This window comes from Haemorhous mexicanus, chromosome 1 (genome assembly GCF_027477595.1).
Source record: "Haemorhous mexicanus isolate bHaeMex1 chromosome 1, bHaeMex1.pri, whole genome shotgun sequence".
Lineage (NCBI taxonomy): Eukaryota > Metazoa > Chordata > Aves > Passeriformes > Fringillidae > Haemorhous > Haemorhous mexicanus.
This window is the reverse complement of record NC_082341.1, coordinates 119,566,032-119,586,597: the sequence shown is the minus strand read 5'-3', so window position 1 is coordinate 119,586,597 and position 20,566 is coordinate 119,566,032. Positions and strand designations below refer to the sequence as shown.

The window sequence follows — 20,566 nt, the reverse complement described above, 5'->3', positions numbered from 1 at the left end:
GAGCTTTGTGGGGGTGGAAGAAACACCAGGTGGTCTATCATTCACCATGGAGACATCCTTGGTGACTCCTATTTCATAGCTGGTTTGTCCAGCATGAGGCACAGGCTCTGTCACTCCGTAGCTAGTCATCTCACAGTTAAAATGCCAGGGAAATATTCTCATTGTATGAGAGTATGCTAAATAAGAAATATTTTTGATTAAAATATTTTTATGAAACAGATAAAAATGTATACCTACAGTAATTCTGGTAAGGAAAAAAGTGACATAAAGGGACAAACCAAAGGGGGTGTTACCTCAGTCTCTTTAGCCATGACCAACTGTATATAACCAAGACTTAGGAAAGAAAAAAAGAATAGGCCATGTATGCCATTGTAGGTCTCCAGATAAACTTGAATTACATGTCTTCTGAAACCAGGGAGACTGGCTGGGCAGGGGGTCTCATCAGGATCCCCAGTGCTGCTCCCCTGAGCTCTGTGGAGGATGGAAGGATCTGTGCAGAAACACCCTCAACACAGGGTGTTACCTGCCTTGAAGGGGGAACATCTCCTTCCTGGCCTCTTGGCTTCTCCCTCCCTTCTGAGGCTCAGCTTCAGGCTACATGAGGGCTCTGATAAAATGATGGGCATGGGAGGATTTCTGGGAAAAACGAGGGGTCATGGCACTTGGGCACACAACAGACAGCTTCAAATGCATAAATAAGGGACTTTAAAGTAGAGGAAAGGTCTGAGACAAAAAGCAGGATCTTTCACACTGTGTGCAAGTACCGTGGGATGCTCTGGGCAAGGTATCATGTGAATCTATGGTATCAGATAAAGCCAGTGACATCTTTATGAATCAGGGAAGTGCAATAGCTGATATAAAAGCCTGCAAGTGACATCCTGCTAATCTTCAGGGATTCCTATGTAAGTGATGAGAGATTAGACCACCAAACTGATTTTTAGAACGAAAATAAATCAGACATGAGCAGACTATTCTGGAAACACCACCCTTGCAGCATTTCAATAGATTTTGCAACAAGTCTTGTAGTGGTAAGCCCAGAATAAGAAGAGATATAAAGCTGACCTCAGATAAATAGCATAGTAGTTCATGAATTTTTTTTTCCTTTCAAAGCAGTTCTGTGCACAAAGGTGCTTCACTTTCAGCACTTAAAGAAAAATCCTAGAAAGTGATTTTTACTGTGCAGTTCACTCAGCTCCCTTGCTGTTGTCAATGGGATTAGGGCTGTCTGTACTAGAGCACTGGTAGCTTGTGAGTCTTTGCAAGCAGGAGGGGCTTTGCCAGTGTCTTTCAAAGGTCTTTTCTGATAGTGGAATAATATCAGGTGTTGCCACAGTGACTGCAGGGAAATGATCATAGTTTCTGCTGCTTATCTGTTCCCAGTAACATTCATTTACCTCAGCTCCTTTTACCTGCCAAAGCCTTAACCTTAGCACGGTAAATCCTACTATTTATTAATGACATTCTTAGTTGTAATCGCTGTTAGCAGTCCTGCCTCCTTTCCAGAACACTTGATTTCATTCATTTTGAGAAAGCACTTGCAGGAGAACTGTGCATCTTTGAACTTGGTGTTCAGAAGCTAAAAACAAAGAAAGAGCCTGCAGTGCACTGGGCTGTAACCTGCTGCATAACAAACTTGTTCAGAACATCCCTTTGGTTTTGTTAGCAGAGTGCCTTTAAAATAATTTTGACTTGGAATTTCCAAATTAATGTTAATGCAGCTTTATAGTGACATATGTATTTTCATACTTATTTTAAATGACAGTAGGTCAGAAAATAGACTTTCATTTTTGAAAGAACCACTGTGGAAATGCTTGTTCAATCACTGCTATTTAAACTGTTAAGCAATACATAATGAGTGATTACAACTTGTTTTATAATAGCTTTGCTATTTAAGAATAAAAACATTTCCTGATCTTTATGGTTGTTTTTTTATTAGGAATTAAATATGAAGAGATGTTATCTGGTAACAGATTCTTTTATACAAAAGGAAAGGGATGGTCTGGTATAATCTGGTATCATCATATCTATTACATCTCCTTCCAAGGGTCTTGTAAGTTGGGTATTTTTCTGGAAAAAGTATTTCTTTGAGCTGACCAAAGCCCCAAAGTCTCTGCACCTGTGATATGTTTACTTTTCACCAAATACAAGGCAATTTAACAATCCAAGGCAGTCTATAACTGTTCAAGCTTCTTTGTAAGCTTCAGAAGATGCTGCAGAAGTCTCTGGGAATTCTTGAATTTTTGAGCTGAAAATAGAAATGCAGTCTTGCCTGAGGCTTTCAGTCACTGTGCTACCTAGAAAACAAACAAAAGGACTGTCCATAGGTAAACTGCCTATTTTGCAATTTCTCTTAATAAAGAATTCTCAAATTGTATGTGTGTGTGTGTTGCTTTTAGATTTGCTCTTTTGTTTAGAGTCTTCTTTTACCATTTCTGAATTAAATGTAAATTTGTTTTTTGTCACCTTCCTCTGTGGATGTGAATGTGCAATGAATCTTTCTCTTTAATAATGATGATCAGAGGAAAAAAACCCATGAATTTTAGTACCTCTAATATGAAGTAGCTTCCTGCACTTGATTATATTGTATGCAGAAATACTATGTTGTGCATAGAACAACAAAGAAATAAAGTGTCAGGTGCAGATTTCTTAAGCAACTTCTTTGCAAAGTGAAATGAAAATGTTTGATCACAAAAAAGGGTAACTATCACTAGGATATTCTCCTGTGCTCAGCCTGTGATGATTTCATATTCATCTTAGTTTTCTGACTTCAGAATTATTCTTACTTGCTTCATGTACTTGTTTATTTTGGTGTTATTTTTAAGTGTGAATTTAAATTCCAGATGATAGCATGGTACATGTATTCATGTATTCATAAGTTACACAAACTGGTGTTAAAAAAGCTGTTGTTGAATTGGCTTGTAATAACAACATAAGTGTCACAGGAGCACCATAATCAACAAATTTTAGGCCTCTGTAATAAAATGAGCACTACACAAGCAAAGCCTGCCATATGCTATGCTCTTGGTTTTTCTTCACAGAATGTTGACCACATTGGCATTCTAAAATATTTGAGTGCCAAGACTCAATGATAATTGCAAAAATATTTCATTCTTGACTGCCCACTGAATCTTGACTAATGTGTATTTCCAGTTGTTGTGTCCTCAGCATGTTTTGAGGAGTTACACTGTAGGATGCCTTGCCTGAAGCTGTGATTTGAAGTTTTGCTTTCTGACCACCTGACCATTTATGAACAGCATGATGCAGAAACCACACTGGAAGGACCTTTGCTTATTGTTTATTACCATGATGCTGTTCTTATAGATTATGGTTGATTTCTGCATTAACACAGCCTGCCTCTGCCACTCAGCAACAGATCACTTTATCAGCAGGATACTAGGTAAATACTTCTGTGGTAAATGAAATGTTTAGAGCCTTGATTTGTAATCTAAATTCAGACATCAGCCTTCATACTGCAATATGCAGGATGGATTTCCTGTTCTTCTGTTTGGTATTTCATTTATGCTCAATTTAGACACAGACTTGTCAATTGGGAGAATTAATTACTTAATTATTTTTACAAGTATTTGATGTCAGATTTGCAAGCAAAGGTGTGCATCATTTAAAATAACCTTTTACATCAGCATGACAAATGGATTTCATACCCAGTAATTAAATCATGCTACACTGCTGTGTACAAGGAGAAAAGGCAAATACAGGTTTTAAGAACTGTGCAAAGGAACAGGGGACAGCATAGCCTTGGCAGAAGAAAGAGAGGAGAGGACTCTCCAGGGAGGAGATGTAACTCAGCCCAAGGATTCAGGTTCAGCTCTCTGTGACCTCGAGTCCAGTTGGGTGCCTTACGTTGGTGATGTAGAACTTTGAGAAAATGATTATTTTGAGCTGCAAGACCTGAGCAATAGCCGTGTAAGATGAGAAAAGTAATAAGACAGGCAAAGTGTAATTATTGAGGAAGTAATTGCTAGTAACTGAACAAAAGAAAATAGTAAGAAAAAAATTAAGGAACTGAAAGAAAATGGGGAGCAACGGTGCTGTATGATAGTCCCAGCTGTTCATGTTTTTTGTTACCCAATAAATAATTGCTGGGTAATTTTTGAGCTGTATATATATTGTTCCTAAAATCTCTCTGTAAATGATAAAATACAACCAAACCTAAAGAATGAGAATCTATAATCTGCTGTATGTACATGAGACAGCCTCTCATCCATCTGAGTGGCTGGATTCATTGGAAAACTTTGTGAATTCTGCCTTCTGCCTTGTGATTCCTCACGAGAGCAAAACAGACTTGTATTTTACAGCATGAGCATATGTCTGCATGATATATATCTGTGTTTGCCCTTTGCAAACAGATGTCATCTTAGAACCATGCCATGCCCCTACACAGCCCTACAGGTTACATGAAATAACCTGTTGGTTTAAGATCCTTTGAGCCCGCTTTTCTGTAGAATTACAGGGGACTTTCTGTATTTTTGCAATCAAACCAGGTTCATACTGCACATATTTGGCACTGTGCCACTAATCTGCAGCAATTTTGTATGTTTTATTCTTTATCAGCCTGCTTATCAGATATGTGGTTGGAATGGTATTTCAGGATGAAGCACAGATAATCTAGTAATACTTAATTTTATGAGTATCTCCATTTTAGATTGTTACAGCTGACATGTCCATCATTTCTACAGTTCTGCCCTAGGACAAAAACTGGGCTTTGTTTGGGCTTCTATCCTTTCTTTATGAATTCTCCTATGAGTATATCTCAAGTAACTTGGTATTTAATGCTTATAGTATACAGCTATCAAGTATATCTGATTTACATATATATGATATGATATGATATATGATATGATAGATTCACTCAGTTTCAGTCAATATCTCTAAAAAGTCGACCAGTCAATTTATGTTATCTTATACACAAAGATTTTCTTTAATACAAGGAAAGGAAATTGTACTTGACATCTAGCAAGTGCATCCAGAAGAGGGCACAAACAATGTTTTTACTCAGGAATATTAGATGTTCTGTACTACAATAGACCAGAAATTCCAGTTAGCCCAATATGCTCTGAGAGAGGCAATAGCAGGTGCTATTTAAGAAGACCATGTGAGTCTGGCCATGTTCTCTTTTACCTGTGTATTTCTGCAGTGTGCAAAAATATTAGGAGTGTTACAGGGTAGATTTCTGCCTGAACCTGTTAAAGGATCAGTTATTCATTACTTTGTTTGAACCCTTTTTGAACCCAATGATAAACTCTGCCTTTATGAGCTTCTTTGGTAGTCCAGTGTCCACTGTGTAATCAAGTATTTCCTTTCATCTTTGTTTCAACCAATCTCCTACCAGTTTCATTGAGCTTGCCTTAGTTCCAGCGCTGTGGGGTTGATGCAGAGTTCTCTGTTCACCTTCCCTGCTGCCTTTATGACACAATAAACCCCAATCATATTTCTCTCTGTCTTCTCTTCTAAATGCCAGTAAACATTCAGCCAATGATTTTAAACAACCATCAATGATAATGCCAGAATCTCTTTTTTGAATTATGAGTCAAATGTAACTTCCTTCAAAAGCACTTTGCAACTGATCAAAAACAATTTTCAGTTCTTCTAATTTATCAGTAAAATGAGTTGTGTGCTTAATTAATCTCTGTGAATTATTCAAGTACTTTGCTCTAGAACTGATTTAGAACTTCTTCGTTCCAAAATTTTGAAAAATTATTATAGGGAATAAAATGAAACAGCACAAATGTTGCCAGAAAGAAAAGTACCTCCCTAATGACATTTCAAAACTTCATTGACAGATAGGAATCTTGATACTAGAAATGTATGCATTCTAAGTTGTTAAGAAACATATGCAGGAGGCTGGTCTCTTAGGGATAAACATTGCCTGAACTTCAAGATTATATGGTGCAGAATGACAGTCTCATTGCACCTCCAGGTGGGAGTACCAGCATAAACACAGGGCCAGGGAGCTGTGCCTCAAAGACAAGCCTTTCCCTTCTAATCTTACTATTAAAATGAAACTCCATTAAAACTGGAGGAGGTAGATAGGCATAGCTGGTCATATCCTGTCTTGGCAATCAGATCTAATTTTAACTTAATTTTGTTGTGCTGTGGTTACCTAAACCAGCCTAACATTACACCCTGTAGCCACTTCTGCCAGAGGTAAGAAGTCCAGCATTTCTACACTTTTTGCTTACAGCCATTTCCTTTGGTTTTCTCTACTTTAAACTTGTGATTTAACTTAGGTAGAAATAATACGTAGTGCAATTTGCCCCACTAAAATGTCTATTTCTGTTATTACTTGCCCTGCTGCTTTCTCTGAGAATGCCTTCCACTTGCTGTCTGGAACAGGTGCAGACTTTTTTTTGTGATTATCTGGTACTTGTCATAACTGGGTTCACAGTTCTGTGCTTTTTTTAGATACTTATTAGGTCTTACCCCTGGAGTAAAACAGACCCTGAAGAAGAGAGGGAAAAGGGAGAGAGCACAGAACGCACCCCTGGCGAGTAGCTGGGAAAGAATCAGGTGAGATTTCATCTTGCTTTCAAGAAAAATGTTCTAACCACATATAGACAGAGTTGCCCCAAAAATCTTTCCTGAGATATACGGGCAGATGGATAACAAAAATCAATTATATCAAAGCAGTATCAGAAAACATGGCTCTGGAATAATGTCCTGAATGTGAAAAACCTAAAGAGTTTTAAAAGTGAGTTTGAAAAATTTTGAAAGGATTATACAGAAAATTCTCAGGGAGAAAATTAAGTTCTTATATATTGCATGTGGGACTGCCTCTGAAGGAGGAAGAAAGAGGGACTTTTATTTACATTTCTACATTCTCTACAGTAAGAGAATTCAAACATTATATTGATCTATGTGCCAGTTTCTGCTGTTTGTCTTTGGAGTAGAACAAAAAGCTCTTCCTGCCTCTTTCTTAATCTTTCCAGCTCTTTCCTAATCCTGGGCTTGCAGGACAAAATGCCTTTGTGTTTCTATTGACATTAAAACAGCCAGGTGTATTTCTAGTGTATACTCCTTATATGTTCAGCATCGACACCTTTGGCCAGAATTGCAGTCAACAGAGAATCTTTCCTTAAGTCAGTCTGGCAAGGACAACGGGTTTTTCCCACCATCTGTGAGTTTTCTTCAACAAATTCCTTCTTGTTGCAGATAACTCTGTCATTGACAACTCCCTTAATCTGTCCTGTTCGAGTCCTGTGACACTTAATTGCTATGGCTCTTGACCTCATATTAAAATTCTTAAGCTAGCTGATGTGGAAGCAATATGTGCCATTGCAAGTAGAATAAATGCTTTATGGGCTTCTTCTGTAGCCTGTTCCAGAGTTTTCTTGAGACTGGATTCATACAAAACCTTTCAGTTCTGTGTTTTTATATTGCAAACAGGAGTTTAGTAGCTTCTTCCTATGAGAGTTATTCTGCACACTAATAGCTCTTTTTTTACCCCTGGAAAGTACAAATTTCATCTCTGCTGAACACCATGGAAATGAAACAGAAAGACAGAAATATTTATCCCACCTAATTTTATGTGTTTAGATTTGCTTGATCCAACTCTCCTTGACAAAACAGACCGAGATAACTTAATCACTGGGAAGGCTTGAGGGAAAGATGTTGCAACAAAGCAAGTTTTATTTGGACATACCTTTTGGACCTCTTGCATTTCTCAAGAAGGATGTCACCTAGTGAACCAACCATGCTTGACTACTGACTCACCTCCTGCTTGAATTAGCTACCAGTACCCACAGAGTTGTGGACTATTATTCTGAATCCCTCAAACTACATGGACAATCAGATGGAAGATATTTGAAAAAAGAATTAGGAGAAGAGTTGTTAATTCAGGGGTTAGCCAGAAAAAGATAATGGATTTTTAAAGGAGTTGATATTTTAAGGAGTAAGAGAAGTAGAGATGAAATTACAGTGCATATCTATTTTATCCCTCTAGCTTTTCAACTCTTCAACAGATAAAGTTTTGAAGTTTTTTCAATAAAGTACACAATTTAGCTAAAATTTGAATAAAATTGAGTTTGAATAGGGAATGTTACAGTGCTAAGGGGCTGTCACAGAGATGCCTACTCTGAACTAGCTGTAAAACTTTTCCTCATCTGAGTAAGACTGAATGAGATAAAAGCATCCTATCAGAGACATTTCTTCTCTTGCCTGGGTAAAGAAAATCAGTTTCAGTAGTTCTGGATCTCTGTTCTCTGTGGCAAGGGTAATCCAGGTCCCCTGTGAACAGGAGGCATTGGACTTTGAAGTAGTTCTGAGGAATCAGGCAGCCTCATGTCTCTTGCAGTTTCTCTACAGACCAAGGAATAGTATAAAAGGAAAGCCACCAAGGAAGAATCCCTCAGCTTACATATATTCTTTGAGAAGGAAAATAATCAGCCAAATCAAATTTTTTGCCAAAGATTAAAAATCCCACTCTTTAAAAAAGGAAAATGATTGCTATTTTTTATTTCTGTTTGCAATTATTTGTTCAAAACTCTGATCTGTACTCCTGAGTAAGTTGTCTGTGTTTGCTTTTACTGAGCAATTAATCTTCATTGCTATTTAATGAGAAGAAAAATGACAAAAAGTACTTAGCATTAAATTAATTATCATTAAGTTACAAGAAAGGGAGAAAAAAATTAAAACAGTGTTCTTCAAGAAGGAAAGCAAAGGAAGGTGGAGCTGTATATGAATACCTCACATTATACCAGTATAAGAAATTATGATTACAGAACTTAAAAGATATGTTCAGTAGAAATTAGTCTTGTTCCTGCACTTAACTGCTAAAGAAAAGATAACAGTGTGAGAAGTGAGCATATGAAATTATAGAAGACTAAAAAAAAGGTGTTCTAGAATTACATTTCATTAAAACCAACTAAGAATGCATTCCAGATTTAGTTTGTGAAAACTTCGGGAACTGTGTTCATACTGCTGATAAGAAATTACATGTTGGAGAAGAAATATCCATGCAAAGTGCAACCCTTCACTTGGTTTCTCTTCTACTGGCATATCAAAAGGAGTGTAGGGTCAGTCCATCAGTTGTTTTCTATTACAGCCCTTGCTTGAGAAACTGCCATGATCTCAGGATGATATCAAAAATCTCATGGTCTCAAAAATATTATAAGCAATAGTGGGTTAAAAGTAGTATTGTAGCCTTCCACACAATGTATTTGGAGACCTGTTCTCTTAGCATATGTTGTCCCTTTTGCAAAGTCTGATGCCACTTACCTTCTGGAGCAATTTTTACTTTCTAGGAACATAAAGACTGAGATCAGTGTCTTGACAATTAGTGGAGCTGTGTGAAGGTCCATGAAGGCATCTGTGGAGGCTTCATGAACGTGTACCTCAAGAAGTCAATACTATCTATCCAAAATACCTTAGACAAAACAGTTAAAATCACTGGAAAGAAGACTGGGAAAAAAGTTCCCCAAATTAGAAATCAGTAATAATCATTTTGAGGAAGAGAAAGAAACAAAACAACTTTGTGTAATGCCTACGCAATTAATCAGGAAATTACCAACCTTGTTGGAAAAATCTGTGAACTCATCACAGAACTGGTGGTCAAAGAGCAACTTTAAAATATGTTTTTACTAATTCAAGCCAGATATATTAAGACAGGTAAGAATTTGCCAGCCAAGGCACTGATACTGAAGAACTACAAAAGCTTTCTTGCAAGCAAGGTGATAAAGGGAAATACTTTCAGTTAAGGGGTTCTAGTGGCAGATCCTAGATCTTACAGGGGAAGTCATGGGGTTGAATCCTGATCCCTCTGGACTGCATGTGAAATGACTGTTGCAGAGAAATGAGAGATGGCTGAACTTCCTTTAGAGCAGGGATAGACAAGATGACCTCTCGGGTCTCTGCACTGTATTTTTGTAGTTTTTTTATCTTTTTATATACCTTAGGTTGTTTTGGGGTTTTTTTTGGTTTTTATTTTTGGGGTTTTTTTTGGGGGGGGGGGGTTGTTTTGGTTTTATTGTTTGGTTGGTTGTTGGTTTTGGTTTTGGTTTTTTTAATTGTTTCATTTGGGGTTTTTTGTATGCTTTGTTATGTTTTGGTTTGGTTTGTTTTTTTTTTGCAAGAATTCCACAGACTTTTATGTCAACCTCATAAATTGGATATGATGTGATAATTTTGGAGGACAATAATATTTTGATATCATGATGCTATGAGTCTCAGCAGGGCTTTTTCAAAGTTTCAGACCACCTGGTTATTTTTTTTCAAAATCTTAATGATCCTTTTGTGGCCATGAGGTATACATTGTCAGAGATGAAAAAGACATTTTACCCTCCAAAATTAAGGTTTGTTTTCATAACTGATTGGGAAAAGTGGCAGTTGTCATATGCATAACTTTTGGAAATGCCTGAGGGACTCCTATGAACTTTACACAGTAATAATAGCATGTCAGTAGAACATGATTTTCTAACCTAGCAAATGTCCAGTATGATAATGAGTTTTATTCAAACTTCCTCTAACTTCCCTCAAAATCTCCATTTATGCTGGGAGCAACCACCTTAATAGATTTTTCCAGCTCTAGATGTAAATCAGGCTACCTTTGCTGCATTCTGGTGCCAAGCACAAGTGATTTATGCAAACAAGGGCTAAAGAGAAAGGATGTTAAGATTTGCTAATGTAATATCACAAGTTGCCAATCTCAGGCTCAATACTACATTAGCTGATCTCCTTTCTAGATGAACAAGGCATAATTTTCCTTTCATAGGTTTCATGTATTAGTTTGTGCAAGTGGGTGCAGATGCATCAAGACACTAAAGGAACTAAAAGTCCTTTTAACAACATTGTTGTTATTCTAAAAACTTGTTTTTAAATAGGGATTTTTATGAGACTCTTCTTAGAAACGGAACAACCCCGAAAACCTCAGTCTGTATCTAGACAAATAAAATATATAAAGAAAAATTTCAATGCAGAAAGACTCTATATAATGTCAACTGTTATGCAAGATTATTTACAAGCACTGTTCTACCCAGGATGATTAATAATATTATTTCCACATCCGGGTGGTGTTAATGCAAGAGTTAATTATTTGTTATAACTGTGATTAAATTGTTTATGAAGTTGTACTTTAATATCTGCTCTATTCTTTATAGTGTCTAGGTAAATTACACTTTTAGTGGTTTTAAAAATGGTCTTGACCCACAGATGTACAATCGATTAGTGGTTTGTTCTCTCACTTTTACTCTAACGAGCCTGGTCAGTTCTGAGCAGGATAGAAAAGGATCTTGAATCTCAAAGAACTTCCTGACTTTAAGGAGTTTCTCATACTGATCATATTTGTGAAGGTCAAGACATGCTCTTTCACTGAGGCATCATTGCATGGAGGCACACCACTGAGGCAAGAAAACCAAGAAAAGAAATCGACACAAATATTGCTTTTTCTTCTTATTGACTACTTTCAGCTGCACATTTAGCAGAACACACTTGTTGGGTGAATGATTCAGAGACACTATACTGAAAGCCCTACAAGGTATAGGAGACAAGTGTTTTCTTAGGGGTCTTTGGACTTTACTACTAGAAGACAGAACTTCTGAGAGTCCTGTTAACTGAGTAGTAGCAATTTAGCTCATGATATTATAGAAAACAGCAGTGTAATGACAGCTGCACTTAACTGCACACACTGCTCAGCAAATATCCTCTATTTTGAAGAGTTGCTTTAAAGGGACATGTTTTTTTCAGATGCTGTTCAACTCATTGATTAAACCACATATCTGCAAATGAAAATGGTAAAAATTTCAGTTGCTTCCTACCTGAGGACAACAGGAGTAAGAACCTCTTACCAGGAGCAATGGTATTTTGTTTGCAATTTCAGTTTTTAGGTTTAGAGTTATGTGGACAACCAGTACCCCTGATGGCTGGAAACAAGAATGATCTCAGCTGGGGGACTGAGTCATGCAACACACAGGCAGTCACAAAGCCTAGGGTAGCAGATGAAAGAGGACATTAATTAAAGATTAAATCTGTAATACCGTGACCAAATTATGAGGGAGTGCACTTGCCTTTTACCTAACAATCAGAGGTAATAACAGAGCATTTAAAAACATATAGATGCTTTTATAATCTCCCATCAGAGTTAATTATTTCACTCCTTAGGGATTAACAAACTTCCTTGGCCATCAAAGTTCACTAGGCTAAGGCTATTTCTGACATGGGACAGTCCTTAGTCTGTCCTGTATCAAAGCTGCTGCTGCTGCTGCTGCAGCTAAGAACCAGCCAGACTATGCCAACTGTTAGGTAATCTCAGCAGCAAAGCAACTGGAGTCTTGAAAGTGTGTGAACCAGGTTTGCCTGCTAGCATGCCCAGTCTGCAGAGCTTGGAGAGTTTTCACTCTTAAAGTGTATCAATCATAATCTCTCCTGCTCCCTCCATGCCTGCTGCATGAGTTTGTGGGATGGAAAATGTCTGGCCTCAACCAGACTCTCTCCTGATGCCAGAATCTCAGAATCCAGATTCTTAGCAGATTCTGAAAGAGAAAGGAGGAATGGCAAGAAGCAAATATCCGTAAAGCACTTTAAAGGACTGCAGCTGATAGTAGTCATGTTCTCTTTTAATTTCATATGGCTGTTTATGTTCATATTAAAACGTCATGGGAGATTTTCAGGAGTTGTTCACAGTTACTGAGTTATGTGTTTCATAATCCTGGAGGCAAGTAAGGAATGAGGAAGGCTTTATCCCTACAGTAAGTTCTTTGGGAGGGCTCAGTAGTGGCAGGGTAGTGAGAAGCAGTGTGGATGCCGTTACAGAAAGTTACAGGTGACTTGTGGGCCATAGTATATCCTCAGAACACTGGGGCCACAGATACAGCTGGAGCTCTGGTGCTGTGGGCTGTGAGGGCAGAGTGCACTTCTGTCCACCTTAGTAGTGTCATAACAAGCCTTGGTGCAATCTGCTCTGTGGTTACACAGTCTGCCTGGGAAAAAATAGTGTTGCAGAGGGGCAAAAGAGATGGCCTTCTCTTCTCTGATGAAGAGATTAGCTACCAAATGACTGACCCAAAATATTGTAGATTCCTTCAGTTGTAACTGAGAGTTCAGAATGATTAAGAATCAGCAGGTAGAAAGGGGCAGCAACACATTACACTGATAATCTGATGTATTTTGTCTAATAGATATCATAATCCATTTTTATAGTTAGCAAGAACAAGGAAAACTTAGTTTCACAAGGAAAGAAAAAGCATTCTACAAATGCAGATGAATCCTTATGTCAGGCATCCCTGGGCTGAAATAGAAGAGCACCACAGAGTTCTGTGCTAAGCTGGGAATAAAAAGAGAAAGTCTTGGGATTTCTCAGTAACAAAGACAGGGAAATTTCCCTGCCACTTGCTTCCTTCTTTTTCATTCCAATGAATGCTAAATTATCAAGTACAATTTTGATCACAACATGTAAGAACATATTGGATTGACCAAGATTGTATAATTTTCTCATAGGCACAGCCAGCAATCAGTGATGACAATGTCTTTGGGCAGTACTTTTTAGCTTCTGTCAATATTACTGTAACAAGGGGCAAAAGAAACAACTACATCAAAGTGATTTGTCCTGATCAAGGCCAGCATCCTTAACTGGAAACACCAGAAACACCATTTTATCTCCTGGTTGTCAGTGACTTGAATAGAGTGTTCAGTGGCTCAGAATCCATATCCAGAACTGTCTTTCAGGAAAGCACTTCATGAACTCTGGGAAAAAACCTCTAGTTATCCAGACTGAAAAATTAAACTGGTTCAATCCTCAAACAAAGCAAGGCAGTACTTATTACAAAATACCCTCAGAAGACATTATGAAAAAGGATTTTTGTGATTTACATTATTTGATCTGAGGTGGCGAAGCATAGGCACATTCCCATGTTTGGCATGGGAGTAAATGCATGTGAAAATACAATACATATTTTCAAAATGAACTGCATATAGAATGAATAACATTTTCATTATGTGAATGGTATTTAAAATATAACCTACGTGTTTTTACAGAAACCTTTTTTTAGATTTTAGGACTGTAAAGAAGCCCCAGAGATATATGAATAGTAAGTAGATTTTTCAGGTGTCCTCACTCTGCTACAGCAGTATAAAAAGAGTTCAAATGTGGATGAGAACCAAGGATCCTGCTCTGTCGAATCGATAGCATTCCTAAACATGTCTGGGGCACAGTGAATGAAGTGAACATGATTTAACACGTTGCAGTGGGTCTAGTAAATTCAGATTTTATTCTGAAACATGTAAAAGATGGTATTTTTTCCTTCTTGGACAATTCTATTTCAGAATCATATTAAAATAATTTTTTAACAAAGTTAAAAACTTGGGGTTTAACAAGTTTTAATTAGTGACCACTGCAGCTATAAATGTGTCCTGGTTTTGGCTGGGATATAGTTCATTTTCTTCCTAGTAGCTGGTACAGTTTTTTATTTTGGGTTCAATATGCAAATGATATTGATAGCAGACTGATTGCTTAGTTGTTGCTAAGCAGGGCTTACCCCAAGTCGAGGACTTTACAGTTTCCCATGCTCTGCCAGTGAGCAGGTGCACAGGAAGCCAGGAGGAGGCTGGCCAGGTCTGGACAGCTGCCATGAACTGGTCAATGGGATGTCCCAAATCACAGAGTGTCATGCTCAGTGTATAAACTGGGGGGAATTGGCTGGAAGAGGCCAGTCCCAGCTTAGGGATGGCTCAGCATTGGTCAGCAGCTGGTGAACAGCTGTAGTGAGCATCCCTTGTCTGTCTTGGGGTTTATTGCTCAATCTCTTCTTGTTAACTCCCTTTTCATGGATGTTATTGTTGTTATTATTATTTACTTTATTTAAATTATTCAGCTGTTCTTATCTCAACAGGTTTTAACTTTTTCTTATTCTCCTCTGCATCCCACCTGTAGGCTGGGGAGTGGATTCAACAGCAGTGGCGTGGTGCTTAGTTGCCATCTGGGGTTAAAACATGACACAATGTTTTATGATACCAGTAAACCTAAGACAGAAAAAAGTCACTGTGTTGTAAATCAGCTATTTAATTCATTACTAGTCATAGAGGTATTGAAAAATCCTTGTTTGATTTGGTACAAAGTGTGGCTGATCACTGAAAAGCTAGAAATTGAAAATCCAGAAAAAAAATAAGGTCAAGAAGCACGTTGGTCTTCTAGAGGAAAAAAGGACTGAAAAACATGCAGGGGATATAAAAGGTTTAAGCCAGTCTAACTAAGTAAGTGTGATGCTTTTGATTATTGCTAAAATATAAGCTTGAGTTTTTTCCCTATTTTTTAGCTTCCTTTCAGCTAACAGCATTGCCTTTGCAAAATTACTTGAAATCATGACTTATTATTGTTTAATTTTAAAGATTACTGTATTTTACATGCTCCTGAAGAGCTCCTAAATTTTTTTCTTGTGTCATGCAATGAGCATTTAAAATTGCAACCAAGAAAATGTGTATCTCTGATTACCACTAATTTTAATGGAACAGTAAAGTGCTTTAATTTATCATCTTTCAGTCCCTTTCAACAGACAATCCTCTATCTCCTGAAATGCCTGTTTGTTTTACAGAAGTCTCATAACAAAATAATAATTATCATGTTGGAGGGTTGTGGGGTAATGTCTATCACTGGATTGTTTTTTAGACTGATGCTGACAAACATCTATGACGACACGGACACAGCACTGCCATAAGCAAGGGGATGGATCTGGTCCCCTCTTGAGGTGAGCCAGTCCTTTCCAGTTCAGTGGCTTACTGAAGAGATCGTTCAAATGTCTTAGTGATACTGGACCAAGCATGTTATTGAGGCATCAATCTGTTGTACTTTCTACCATAAGAAAAACTACCTCTGTAAGAAACTTGACTGCAGCTTCTGACTCCTTGTCAACCTACAGGTGACGTTTGTCACATTTCAGGCTGAGTTTTCTGGTTTATTGAAGAATGAAGCACACCCACAATCTGAAATGATGTTACAATGTTTTCTCATTTGTCTTTAAATACATTTCCCTATGAGAAGGACTGTGGTTTCTCTCTAAAACAAAAACAAAACAAAATAAAAACCCAAACCAAACCAAACCCCCAAATCCCTCCGAAAATCTCCAAACCAAAAAACTCCTTATCTGTTGTGGCTTAGTCAAAATTATAATTCAGGTAACCTTTTCTTAATTATGTAGAAGAAAACATTCCTAAAATTTTCATTTTAGGCAGATTATTTGAACTTACAGTTTCATAAATGTCCAAAACAAGTACTTTTCTCTTAAATTCCTAAAGCATAAAGCATCCTAGACAGATCCATTCAGCAAAACCCATGCTCCAGTAAGGTTTTATGACCCTCCAGCCCTTCAGAATGCCACCCTGTTTGGTGTGTACCTCCTGTGTGAGCAAGGTTAAAGGGTGTATAAAGGGAGGCATGTCACCCACACTTGATATTACAGCTCATCTACTTTATTTTCATCTGTGCAAATTCTACCCACTTAGATAATTGCTACATACACACCCACTCAACTTCTTGCAAGAGAAAGAATGCTGTTATTACAGTATTTAACTGAAGTAATAACTAGAGCAAAGCCATCCAACCTCTTGACAGTCCGGACCTAAATAATATTACAATGTTTATTTTGGGATTTGATGGTGAATGCTGTTTATAATGCTTGAAGTGGTGCACAACCAGTCAGGAGAAATGGGACCATCAGACTGTCATGAAGGGAAGACCTGAGTCCAGCCATGGAATAAGCCTTACAACTCTACATAATGGAAAATATTTAATGAGATAAGGCCATACTCTACTGTATCTATATGTACATGAGTTTAGAAAATAACCATGTATCCAGGTGCATGCAATAGTTAATAGCCATGTTATTTGCATATGTGTCTCTCAGTAACAGCAACACAGGGCGAGTACATTGAATACACTTCAGTCATCCTAAAAGATGTACACTTATGGCCATCACTAGTATTCTGACTTCTCACAACACACTGGTCTTGGTTTATTCTGCTCAAAATGGCACCAATTTATCAGAGAAACTACGTGTGCATGGTTTTGCTGAGGTACCGTGGGTGTTGCAACCACAGAAACAGTGTGCAACTACTCCAAACATTTCTGAACCTCTCTTTGTATTTGGGATAAATTGTTTCTTCCTCTCTTTTCTCTGGACTTGATGTCAGCAAGTTGTGTGTGACACAATTGTTATGGTCTAGAGGTAAATTTTAGGTATTTCTATCCTTTGACCCATATGTTGCTCTTGGTTACATTACCAACTGCTTATTTAGCCTTTGAGCCATTGACTCAAAGGCTAAACAGTACCCTGTGACACTGGACTGAATGCAGGGAAATCTCCAGATATATTTCTGACCTGAATCTAGGCTGACCTACTGTGAAGAGTAAAAAATGTAGTGTGCTTATGTTAGAAAAGTGTCATCTTTTAAGACCTAAATATCTAAATGCAGGGGTGTTGTAACTAGATGATCTTTAAGGTCTCTTCCAACCCAAAACATTCAATGACTTTATGATCTGAAAGACTCTGTCCTCTCTATGCTATATTTTTCTCAATATAGAGTGTTAATCAGACTAAAATAATAATTTAACAGGAAACTCATCCTATTTCCCCTGCCTCTAGACACATAAACAACACAAGACTCTAGGCACATAAACAACACAAGACACAGTGCAAGCAATGAAATTTTATGGCAACTGCTGAATTCCAGCAGACTGGAGTGAAAGAGAAGTGCAAGGGCAAGGGAGTAGTGAAGGTTGTGCAAAGGAAGGGTGGGAATTGTGAAACATCAGTGAGATTTTACAGATACTAGAGTGGGAAAGAAGCTGGGGAATGGCCTTTTTTTTCAAACTAACCATGGTGTGTAAAAGACCTGGGAATGACAATGGAATTTCCAGATAATGAGGCTGTGAAGATTCAATAGTTTTGGGTCAATGAAAGGATGCTGGGAAAAGAGTACCTAACTGTAGAAGGGAGCTTTCTTTGGTGACACTGTGTTAAACTGGGCAAAGAAACTATGAACCAAGGTGAGGGAGACAAGGCAGGGTTTGTTCAAGCGAGATGGATTAATCTTGAGAATAGAAAAAGAGGTGCAGGAGAGAAGATCTCAACCTAAGAACTGGTGCTGGGAAAGAAACAGGGAGTAAGAGTAATGCAGACTGAAATTAGGTAAGAAAGGGAAGGCAGGAAAATTATATGAATGTCAATAGAGTGCACAGCTATTGGAAAAGAATGCAGAGGATGCTTTCTAAATATTAAGGTATATAGAAAAGAGTGATAAAAATACCTGCTAAAGACTATGTTTTCTTATAAATTGGATAAGACCCAAAAATTCCTGATGATTTGTCACATCTCAACTACCAGCAAATGATGTGCTGAAAATCATGGATGGCAAGAAGGCAGGATGCAAACCTGTGGGATAGTGAAGGAATACTCTTCTGCCAAGCTGCAACCTCCAGTTGCAGTGGTTAGGAGGTCTCCAGCCTGCAGGCTGACACCACTGTCCCTGCCAGTGGTTAGATGATGAATCTAGAGCCAGCTGGCCCTAGACTGACAGCTGTAGAAGAGAAGGAAATTGAGGATATGAAAAAGAAATGGGGAGACTTGTGCAGCAGAGTAGCCTTGGCTCTCATATCTTGCATATGTAAGAGGGATGGTTTACGCAGATACTGGATGAAGGAGCTCTTCCTGGAGCTAGGAATAAATACTCTGTGATGTTCCTCAGATTATCATCTTCTGCTTCAAGGCAAATGAACTGAGTCAGTTTTTAGACCACTACATTTTAATGTCAAGTGACTTTGTGTTTTCCTCCAGGACAGCAGTGATATTTTCAAGCACAGGATAAGGTTGAGCCTTGGCAGAATTTGGTTTGATTCTGCTGATTTTACATAAGAAAAAACAGAACAAGGTTTCACACTTAATGTCTGAATACCCCAGCATGAGCAATGTAGTTTCTTACAACATCTGAAGTCAGGAAATTCCATCTATATAACAGCTTTCCAAGAATGTTATTGGGGGATATTTCCTTCAGGATCTAAAGGAAAAGTTAATTTTCTTCCTCATCAGTGTAACATCTCTCCAAGAAGATAAAAACTAATTATTCTTTGTCTTGGCAGCCACCTCTAAAACTTCCAAGCCTGCCTGCTAATCCCACATCTGTGGTACTATCCTGATTCCCACATTTTAGCATCAGTGATTGATATGTTTAGAATGTCAATGTTAAAAAAAAAAAACAAAAGCATTCAAGTTCAGTTTACTGTGACCTCCAAGACAGTCATCTCTTCCCATCACTCTGCAACATTACTGCCTGAAATAGGATCCAACCCTAACAACCCACAAAGACCAACCTTGCTCCAGAATGGGGTTAGTAGCAATTGCTAATCCTGTCTAGGTTCTGGCATATATGCTCAAACAAGTATTAAGAGACAGGAGGCAAGACTGAGGCAAATTTTTAGAACCAAGTAATCAGCTTATTTTAGTAAGAAATTTTATAGCCTCCAAGCATAAGTTGTCATTTTATGTTAAGCATGGAATCACCATAATTTAGGGCAGAAAAGACCTTTATGATCTAGTCCAAGCATTAACCTAAGACTGTCACATTCACCACTGAACCATGTCCCTGTGCATCACATTTACTTGTCTTTTAAAAAAATACCTCCAGGATTGCTCCGGGAGTGGCAACTCCACCACTGCCCTGGGCAGCCTGTTCCAATGCCTGAGAAACCTTTTCATTGAAGAAATTTTTCCTAATATCCAATCTAAACCTCCCCTTGTGCAACTTGACCCCATCTCATCTTGCTTGTTGCATTAGAAAAGAGGGATCACAGGACTTGAGGTGTGGCCTCACCAGTGCTGGGGATAGGGGACAATCCCTGCCCTGGTCCTGCTGGCCACACTATTGTTGGTGCAGGCCAGGATGCCACTGGCCTTCTTGGCCACCTGGGCACACGCTGGCTCATGTTCAGCTGCTGACCAGCCCTCCCAGGTCCTTTAGCACTGGGCAGATTTCCAGCCACTCTACCCCTAGCCTGTAGAGCCCCAATGGGGTTGCTGTGACCCAAAGGCAGGACCCAGCACTCAGCTTTGTCCAACCTCATAAAACTGGCCTAGGCCCATCGATCCAGCCAGTCCAGATCTCTCTACAGAGCCTTTCAACTATCTAGCAGATCAACATTCCTGCCCATCTTAGTGCTGTCTGTGAACTGACTGAAGGTTCACTCAATCCACTCATCCAGGCCATCCGTGAAGATACTAAAAAGGACAGGCCCCAGTACTGATCCCTGGGGAACACCACTTGTGATCAGCTACTAACAGGATTAATCATTCCATGTTCTACTGGAATCATCCTTAATGAAGGGGAGCCAGCTCCCAGCATAACTCACCTGCAGTGTCATGCAAGCAAGACCAGACTGGGACTGCCAAAGTCTGTAAACTATTTATTTTCAGCTTTCAAATAGCAGTAGAAATGCTATTACTTTTCTTGTAAACAGATTCATAACTTCAGTTTTTCTTGCTAGAAAACTTACTGGAATATAAAATGTGCCAAAGCTATACTTTCATTAACTCTCATTTATTCTGTGCTTTGACTGACCTTTAACTGAGTTACT

The 20,566-nt window shown here is 38.3% G+C and overlaps 1 protein-coding gene and 1 long non-coding RNA gene across 6 annotated transcripts in view; one reads left to right on the top strand and one right to left on the bottom strand.

The window, feature by feature from the left end:
• The window catches only part of TGS1 (trimethylguanosine synthase 1), a 68,606-nt gene that overhangs the window by 30,280 nt on the left and 17,760 nt on the right, over window positions 1-20,566 (bottom strand). The window lies entirely within an intron of this gene.
• LOC132334657 (uncharacterized) lies at window positions 5,796-15,907 on the top strand. The gene is made up of 3 exons (XR_009488427.1): window positions 5,796-6,165; window positions 6,424-6,528; window positions 15,611-15,907. It is a non-coding gene; the product is annotated as an uncharacterized LOC132334657 (long non-coding RNA).